Raw genomic sequence first — 10,029 nt, 5'->3', positions numbered from 1 at the left:
TTTTTTTTTTTTTTTTTTTGTTTTTTCTTTTTGTTTTTTTTTTTTTTTTTTTTTTTTTTTTTTTTAAGGTAAGATCGATAAGCTAAAAGATAATTATTCAAAGTGGGAAAAAAATCAGCCAATCCAGGCTTTCAAACTTTGTTCTATAGAAATCAAGAATTGCACAAGTGCTTAAACCATGCTTCATTTTAAAGTCAGCATATCTTATCCGATATTTAAGTCCTTTAACACTAAATATGCATGGTTCTGGGAACTGACAAAGGAAGGCCAGGGTGTTTCAACCAACATGGTAGTTTTTTTAATTTTAAAATAAAATATGAAAATACACTGGATTAAAATATTTAAAGAGCCTACTCCCTGATTCTTTTAAGAATCACAACTGGAATGCAAAAAAGCAAATTGAAATCTACTGATTACTCCATTTATAGTTAACTAGCACTATCTGGAAGAGTTATCTCTTTGTATTCACTGAGTTCAACTGCTACAATTTTGTGCTGCTGCTTAACACTACACACAGAGCACAGAAGGCTTTGGAGAGTGGCCACAAAAACTCCTTAGGAAATATATGCTGATAAGAAGAAACGTGTTTTTTTGTTACAAAATTAAACTTCTACTTTCTGCACACTTACTGGGCAATAACTGAAAACACTGTGGAAGAGAGCGAACTATGACATAAACTCAGATAAAAATAAAATAAAATTTTTTCATTAAAATCTAATTTTCCAGTGTAATTGTCTAAAAACACCCACAAGTATTAACACATATAATATACATTTCATTCCATTGTGCTTTGTCATATGAGAACAACTTGTGTTGATATTTTTACTAAATCAGACTAAATAACCAATGAGAATTTGCTTCTCCTTTACAACAACAAAAATCAAAATAGGCAACACTTAAAATCACATCTTACATTATTGTAAAATAGTCATTTTAAAACACACACCAACAAGCCAGGCATGGTGGCTCATGCCTATAATCCCAGCACTTTGGGAGGCCAAGGCAGGTGGATGGCTTGAGTTCAGGAGTTCAAGACCAGCTTGGGCAACACGGTGAAACCCCGTCTGTACACCACCTGGCATGGTGGCACATGCCTGTAGTCCCAGCTACTTGGAGGCTGAGGTAGGAGGATTGCTTGAGTCCAGGAGATGGAGGTTGCAGTGAGTCAAAATTGTGCCACTGGACTCCAGCCTAGGCAACGGAGTGAAACCCTATCTCAGAAACACACACACAAATGCAGAGCAAATTATCTAAGCTCTTTAATTATTCTCTCTATCCTTCTTTCTCTTTCCAAGTATTAAAGTTAAATGTGAATATGATGGCAAATCTACTCTAATTCTTATGTACAACAAGGCATATAAAGTACATGGCATCATGCCTAACACATAGTACTCAACATAGTTATACACACACACACATGCATGCACACACACTCAGATAAAATGCCAAATTTAGACATCACCAGTGAATGAATGGGGTTGTCAAGTTTTTGTACAGACTTTTTTTTTGGGTGGGGGGAGGGACATGGTCTCACTGTGTCACCCAGGCTAGAGCGTAGTGGTCCAATCTCGGCTCATTGCAACCTCCGCCTCCCGGGTTCAAGCGATTCTCGTGTCTCAGCCTCCCGAGTAGCTGGGACTACAGGCACACGCCACCACACACAGCTGATTTTTTTGTAGAGACAGGGTTTTGCCATGTTTGGCCAGCCTAGTATCGAACTCCTGGCCTCAAGTAATTCGACTGCCTCGGCCTCCCAAAGTGCTGGGATTACAGGCGTGAGTCACTGTGCCCAGTCCGTACAGATGTTAAAATAAAGACCATCCTCTTCTATGCATGGTGGCTCATGCCTGTAATCCCAGCACTTCAGGAGGCCAGAATGGGAGGATCACTTGAGCCCAGGAGTTCAAGACCAGCCTGGGGGACATAGCAAGACCCTGTCTCTAATTTTTAAAAAATTAAAATTAAAAATTAAAGAACTTTTTAAAAGACCATCCTCAAATTGCAAGACAAATTTAAAAAACAAAAAAAACCTCTTGTCACTTTACCATTTATAATTACTTCTATGTGTCAGAATGTTACCCATGCCATGCAATCAACACAAGATGCAGATATAAATTGCATTCTGAATCTGTAACTGTCAACTTTTACCTACAATTAGGTAATGTTTTTAAATGTTTACATTTAAATGTTTACATAAATATCAAATGTTTACATTCTTCAAAGTAACATAATTGGCTCTTGTATATTTGCTTCATAAGGAAGTGTTCAACATTGATCTTATAAATCAAATTTATATCACACTAAAAACATATACATGTGAGTGTGTTCCCCATAACATTTTAAACCTCTGCTAAAAATATTCAAAAACTTCTGATGTCATCCAGCTTCTTATTTTATAAAGGAAGACACGGAGGGCACAGGAGAATAGTAACTACCCAAATGTACTTATTCATAGCTGTAAATCTTATCAACTCAATTGTCAATCATTTATTGTTCTTCTCCCTATATATAAAGTTGAGAGATTTGCATACTTTATTTCATAATTATTGTCTTTTCTTTTTTTTTTTTTTTCTAGGTGTTTCAGTTTTTCACAGGTAAAAAATGGCTTGTTAATCCTAACTGGGATCCAAACTGATATTCTTATACTGTTGTAGAAAAAAATAGACACAAAATTTAGAAACGTTATCCAACTTTGATTATATTAACCCAATGAATCATTATTTGCAAAGCATTTCACTTAGACTTTCCAGCCTAGAGGCCACCAGAAAAGCACTGCTGTATCCACAGGAAGCAAGTTTAGTGCTGATTTGTTTCTGAAAAGATCACGTCAATGTTGCTGTAAAAGCAAACTTTTCCTTTCTGTGTCCATCCAATCTAAATGGACTGGTAATATAGGTTATGATTATAGAAAGAAAGATACTTCTTGGTAGATAAATATATGATGACTTTTCCCAGTGGTGTATTTGATTCGGTAGCCACAAGAGAGTTCTGCAAGTTTTGTTTTGCCATAGATTGACCATAGGTCTATGTACGTGCACTTGACAGCAAAGGAGTGGTATTTCCCTCATGCACATCTACTATTCAACTGATTAACATTCTTTTGGATTTGGAGGAGGGGAAAAAGCAATATAAAAACATTTTCAATATCTTGCCCCCAGCCCCTCTGTGCTGCTGCTGCTGTTGTTGAAAAACATCCAATCTGGTATCACGGTTTAAGAAATATTGCATATTTCAGTTTCCCATAGGTTGAAGTGAGAACATAGAGCAAAAGAATTATAAATTGTAATTTGTCCCTACATTGTGGTTTAAAATATACAGGATCCTCTCTACCAATAACTTTGAGAAGGAAAAACAAAAGAAAACAAGAAATAAGATATATGGGATCCACCAAATTACATTCATCTGAGTTTAGAGGTCTTCAGAGCGAGGAACCAGCATATAAATTAGGCCCTATTTGACCAGAAAGTCAGGGGTAAGCTGATTTTCTACTAGCCAGATTTCACACGATCAGGCTCACCAAGCCATGGTCTGCAGTGACCCCTGCAGTGGCTGAAGGAGGGCAGGCAGAGCTGAGAACGCTGGGCGCGGGGTGAGAGAAGGTAGGCAATAAGGCATAAATACAGCCTGGAGGAGGCTGAAGGTCCTTAAAGCCATGAGCACGTTGTTGTGAGACGCTGGGGCATAGCTGTCCACAGGCCCATCTGTGGACATCGGAGGCGTCCCTACACTACAGGAGCCCAAGGGATAAAGCAGGACAGGAGCACAAAGAGGAAGGAGGCAGGAGCAGAAGGGTTATGGGCAGGACAAAAATTACACAAGACACAGGAACATTAAGAGCTGAGAACCTTAGTGGGAGTGGCTGGGGTGAAATAAGTTGAAAGCTTTTTTTTTTTTTTTTTTTTTAGCTCTTTTGAAAATAAGATCCTTAATCTAATAAGAATGTGAGAAGTTTGTCTTATCGTGTGTATCATTTTAAATGATGGTAAATATAATTCTTTTTTTTTTTTAGAATCTTTTCAGTTAGAGCTAAGGATGGTTACAGGGCATTTATTTTCCATTTGTCATGGTTCAAAACTATAAAGCACTAAAAATAGAGGAGCTTGAATAAAAATTATTTCTGTGAGTTGATGCACTAAAATCTGGGTGGCATGGATGTTAATAAAATAATTTTTTAAAAAGATACAGTTGGAGCCATATATTTGAAACCAGTTCTTTGGGCTCAATAAACATTATTAAAATATGAAACAGACTAAAATGTTTAAATAAGTAAAACATTAACATGGCTTGAATGTTTGTATAAAAGGTAGAGCAAAGACTTACTCTCATACTGCTATGGCCTGAATGTTTATGTCACCCTAGAATTCATACATTCAAACCTAACCCCCAAGGTGGTGATGTTAAGAGGTGTGGCCATTGGGAAGTGATTAGGTCATGAGGACTCCACTTTCATGAATGGGGTTAGTGCCCTTATAAAAAAAAAAAAAAGACCCCACAAGAGCAACTTAACCTCCTCCACTACGTGAGAACACTGCAAGAAGGCACCATCTATGAACCAGAGAGGGGGCCCTTATCAAATACTGAATCTGCTAGCACCTGGATCTTGGACTTCTCAGCCTCCAGAACTGGGTTCTGAGCAAAACGTTTCTATTTATCAGCAAGACATTTCTGTTTATAAGCCAGTTTATGGTATTTGTGTTATAGCAGCCCAAACCAACTAAGACACATACCACCCCCATTCATTCAATTCTCACACATGCACAGAGAATAACTTCTGCTTTCCCAGAAGGCCCAGCATGTAACCTGTCCCAGAATGCCCAGCCACTCTTAGCAAAATCAGAGCTACTCAGCTGGCCCTACAAATGGACAGGACACAACTGCCAAATGTCAGAATGTTTGAGGAAGGCTAGAGCAACAGCACAAGTACCTGGTTCCTGCCCCTATTTTCACACCTGCTGTGCCCCTTCTCTCTGTCTAGATAATTCCATTCCACCAGCTTCCCAACATCAGCGGCAGCCTGATGCCTGTAAGGGTGAGGAAGCATAACCCTTAATGCTCATCATGGGCTTCATGGAACCTCCTACTTCTTACTCCCTGGGCCTTAGAGCACAGGAGACATTTGTACTATTGCCTTCTGAGCCTGGGTTCTCTGAGTAGGTTTTCTCTTTTGTAAAGAAAAACAGCCTGCTCCCGGTTCCATCCCAGAACAGTCAAAATTAATACTCTATCTGTCTCATAGAACTGAGTAGACAAACAGCAAAAAGATAGGCTTTCTAATTTGTAAGATGTCCAAAGGAAGTCAAAAACTTAGGCAGAAATAGTTGGAGACAGAAAATAATGGAATTTTCTCAGTCCCCCCACACAACCCTGAAAGTCGATGTTAAGATGTCACTGAGTACAAAGCAAGTGTTCCTTCCTTTGCCAAGCCACAGCAGGACAGGCTCCCCTGTGCCCCTGTAACTTCACATTTAGATGATCTTACTGGCTAGCTATTGGTCTTGTTCCAAACCATGCTGCACGTAACTGCCAAGATAATCTTTCTCAACATCTGTAACCACCCACTGTCACTGGGTAAAAGAGTTGCATTCAACAGGACAGTTTCTTCTTCCAAAAGGGACTTCACTGTCATCTGTGAAGTGGTCACCTGTTGTTTTTATCTGACTGTTGTCTCTTCTTTGGGAAATTATCCATCCTCCACTCCATGCGTTCCAAACAAGCTGCTGCAAAAGGTATGAGATAAGCTGGGTTAGAGTCTCTCCTGAGAGATAGGTGCTTGCACAAGGTACACAAGCTAAAGGGCCACTATAGCAGGTCGCCTGGATGGCCACGGTGAGTCCACAAGCTCCTACTGCTGAGCTCCTCGGAAGTGCCCTCGTTCCTGTGCCTCGTTCTTCAGCTCTGCCCTCAATTCTGTGACCTACCCAGCACCTTTCCAGTGGTCAGTTTCCTAGGGTTGCTGCAACACATATCACAAGCTGGGTGGCTTCAGTATGTATTCTCTCACAGCTCTGGAGGCTAAAAGTCCGAAGTCAAGGTGCTGGCAGGACCATGGGTTCTCAGGAAGAATCCTTCCTCGCCTCTTCGGGCAGCTCCTGCTGTTCCTTATGGCTGCATCACCCCAGCCTCTGCCTCCATCATCTCATTGCCTTCTTCCCAGTGTGTCTGTATCCAAATCCTCTTCTTTCTCATAAAAACACCAGTCATTGGGCCGGATGTGGTGGCTCACACCTGTAATCCCAACACTTTGGGAGGCCAAGGTGGGCAGATCACGAGGTCAGGAGTTTGAGACCAGCCTGGCCAACATGGCGAAACCCCTTCTCTACTAAAAATACAAAAATTAGCCAGGCATGGTGGCAGGCACCTGTAGTCCCAGGTACTCAGGAGGCTGAGGCAGGAGAATTGCTTGAACCTGGGAGGCTGAGGTTGCAGTGAGCCGAGATCGCACCATTGCACTCCAGCCTGGGCGACAGAGCGAGGCCCATCTCAAATAAATAAATAAATAAATAAAATAAAACACCAGTCGTTGGATTTAGGGCCCACCTTAATCCAGTAAGACCTTTTCTTAGTTTAATTAATTATACTTGCAAAGACTTCATTTCCAAATAAGGCTACTTCTGAGGTTCCAGGTAGACACGAATTTGGGGGGACACTATTCAACCCTCTCTACCAATAAACCTTGCTGAGGCTAATGGATAGTTGTGGGGTAGAAGTGACCCTCTCTCCTTTATGCCCCTATTGTGTCTGGTTCTTACATAACACACAATCTGTTTGTCTGCATGTGTATCCTTTCTTTCTAGATGAGCCACTGTCTGATGACAGGGATTGTGTCTTACTCATCTCTTACCACAGGGTCTATCTCAACCTGATACTTACACATGTATGATTAAGGAACAGCCAAAGAATGTGCTCTATGACAACAAAAGTACATATGAAACCTACACTGTGTAACTCAGATACCCGTGAGCCAGGAGATCTAAGGAAGGTAAAAAGAAAGAACCTACAGTTATTTGACAAACAAACCAGGCTTCACTGTTTTATTGGATATAAATCTGCTGGAGCCACTATTTATTTTACTTGCATGTATTAAGCAAAATTTTCCAAAACTTGGAAACAATGCAGAAAGAAACAAAAATACTGTGAGACGTTTCTTTTCTTTTAGAAACAGGGTCTCACTCTGTCACCCAGGCTGGAGTGTCCTAGTACAATCATGGCTCACTGCAGCCTCAAACTTCTGGGCTCAAGCAATCCTCCCATCTTGGCCTCCAGAGTAGCTAGGACTACAGGAGTGTGCCACCAGGCCTGGCTAATTTTTTAATGTTTTGTAGAGATGGGATCTCCCAATATTGCCCAGGCTGGTTTCAAACTCCTGGCCTCAAGCAAACCTCCCCACTCAGATAACTTGTCAATGTTATCCTCCAGCACTGTCTAATAAACCCATTACAGAGTAATCTGATGCTCTAGGGCTGCCCTATCTATATGGTAGCCACCAGTCACATGTGGCTATGTACATTTAATTTTTAATTATTGAAATAAAAAATTCAGTTCCCTAGTTTCCTTAGCTACATTTCAAGTACTGTATTCAGTAACCACATGCAGCTACTGGGTACCCTATTAAACAGCACAGAAAAGACCAGTATCCATCACTCCAGAAAGTTATATAGATGGGTTTGCTCTAGGGAAATGTAACTTTGTATATCTACTATTTATTAGGGCCCAGACCACATTAGATCATGTGGTATGTAGAATGACAGCACGCCAAAGACATCCATGTCCTAATCCCTAGAATCTGTGACTATGTTAGGTTACATGGCAAAGGGAAATGAATGCTGCAGATGGAATTAGGTTTGCTAATCAGGTATCCTTAGAATAAAGAGATTATTCTGGCTTATTGGAATGGGCCCTATGTAATCACAAGAATCCTTAAATGTGGCTGGGCTCGGTGGCTCATGCCTGTAATCCCAACACTTTGGGAGGCTGAGGCGGGGTGGATCACGAGGTCAGGAGATTGAGACCATCCTGGCTAATATGGTCTCTACTAAAAATATAAAAAATTAGCCAGGCATGGGGGCGGGCACCTGTAGTCCCAGCTACTCGGGAGGATGAGGCAAGAGAATGGCATGAACCTGGGAGGCGGAGCTTGCAGTGAGCTGAGATGGTGCCACTGCACTCCAGCCTGGGCAACAGAGCGAGACTCCGTCCCCCAAAGCAAAAGAATCCTTAAATGTGGAAAAGGGAGGCAGGAGAGTTGGTATTAGAGTAGCTGGCTTTGAAGACGGCTTTGAAGATGTCAGGGGCCACAAGCCAAGGAACGCAGGCAGTCTCTGGAAGCTAGCGAAGGTGATGAAACACATTCTCACCTAGAGTCTCCGGGCAGAATGCAGCCCTGCTAACACCTTGATTTTAGCCCAGTGAGACCCATTTTGGAATTCTGACCTTCAGAACTATAAGATAATAAATTTGTGTTGTTTTATGCCACCAAGTTTGGGATAATTTGTTATAGTTGTAATAGGAAATAATACAGATGTTAACTTGCAAAACATTGATAAATCACAAAGAATTGCTGTATAGTTGAAAAGAAAACCCCCAAGGTTTCAGTTTTATTGCCCTTAAGACATTAACCAGTTTTGTTTTGTTATTTGGGTTTTTCCCCCCAATCTGCAATCCTATTCTGATGTTCTTTTTTCCATATTGGTTTTTCACATCTTCCTTTCAACTTGCTTTATTACACTCGCTCCTTCATTGACTATATCTTTGACATCTGCTCACTACATATTGTATAGGAGTCACTATATATTGTATAGCTTTAAGGTCACAAGTGGTTTTTGGTTCCATGGATGAATCGTATAGTGGTGAAGTCTGGGACTTTAGTGTACCCATCACTCAAACAGCGTACATTGTACCTAATAGGTAGTTTTTCGTCCCATACCCTTCTCCCACCCTCCCTCCTTGGTTTATATGCTTAAAGTTAGATGCTGACATGCAGCCAGCAAAGGAAAAATAAACAAACACAGGACTCTGAGGTTCTTCCGTATGTAAGAAGAGCCTACGTAATTTATACAGCGATTAACCTGATGAATATAGTTTATTTACAATTTAAATGAATAAATTTAATATTCTACAACAAATATAATCTATTGACTAAATGTAACTAATGATGAACCTCCACACAGACAACCCCATTAAAAAGTGGGCAAGGCCGGGCGCGGTGGCTCAAGCCTGTAATCCCAGCACTTTGGGAGGCCGAGGCGGGCGGATCACGAGGTCAGGAGATCGAGACCATACTGGCTAACCCGGTGAAACCCCGTCTCTACTAAAAAATACAAAAAACTAGCCAGGCGAGGTGGCGGGCGCCTGTAGTCCCAGCTGCTCGGGAGGCTGAGGCAGGAGAATGGCGTGAACCCGGGAGGCGGAGCTTGCAGTGAGCTGAGATCCGGCCACTGCACTCCAGCCTGGGCGACAGAGTGAGACTCCGTCTCAAAAAAAAAAAAAAAAAGAAAAAAAAAAAAAAGTGGGCAAAGGACGTAAACAGACACTTTTCAAAAGACATACAAGTGGCCAAAAAGCATATGAAAAACAGCTCAATATCACGGATTAGAGAAATGCATATCGAAACCACAATGAGATGCCATCTCATACCAGTCAGAATGGCTATTATTAAAAACTCAAAAAATAACAGATGCTAGCAAGGTTGCAGAAAAAAGGGAACACTTACACACTCTTAGTGGGAGTGTAAATTAGTTCAACCATTGTGGAAAGTAGTGTGGCGATTCCTCAAAGAGCTAAAAACAGAACTACCATTTGACCCAGCAATCCCATTACTGGGTATATACCCAAGGGAATATCAATCATTCTACCATAAAGACACATGCACACAAATGTTCACTGCAGCACTATTCACAATAGCAAGACATGGAATCAACCTAATACCCGATATGGTCTGACTTTGTGTCCCCACCCAGATCTCATCTCAAATTGTAATCCCCACGTGTTGGAAGAGGGACCTGGTGGGAAGTGATTGGATCATGGGGCAGA

This window comes from Macaca thibetana, chromosome 12 (assembly GCF_024542745.1).
Source record: "Macaca thibetana thibetana isolate TM-01 chromosome 12, ASM2454274v1, whole genome shotgun sequence".
NCBI lineage: Eukaryota > Metazoa > Chordata > Mammalia > Primates > Cercopithecidae > Macaca > Macaca thibetana.
This window is presented reverse-complemented; position numbering follows the sequence as displayed.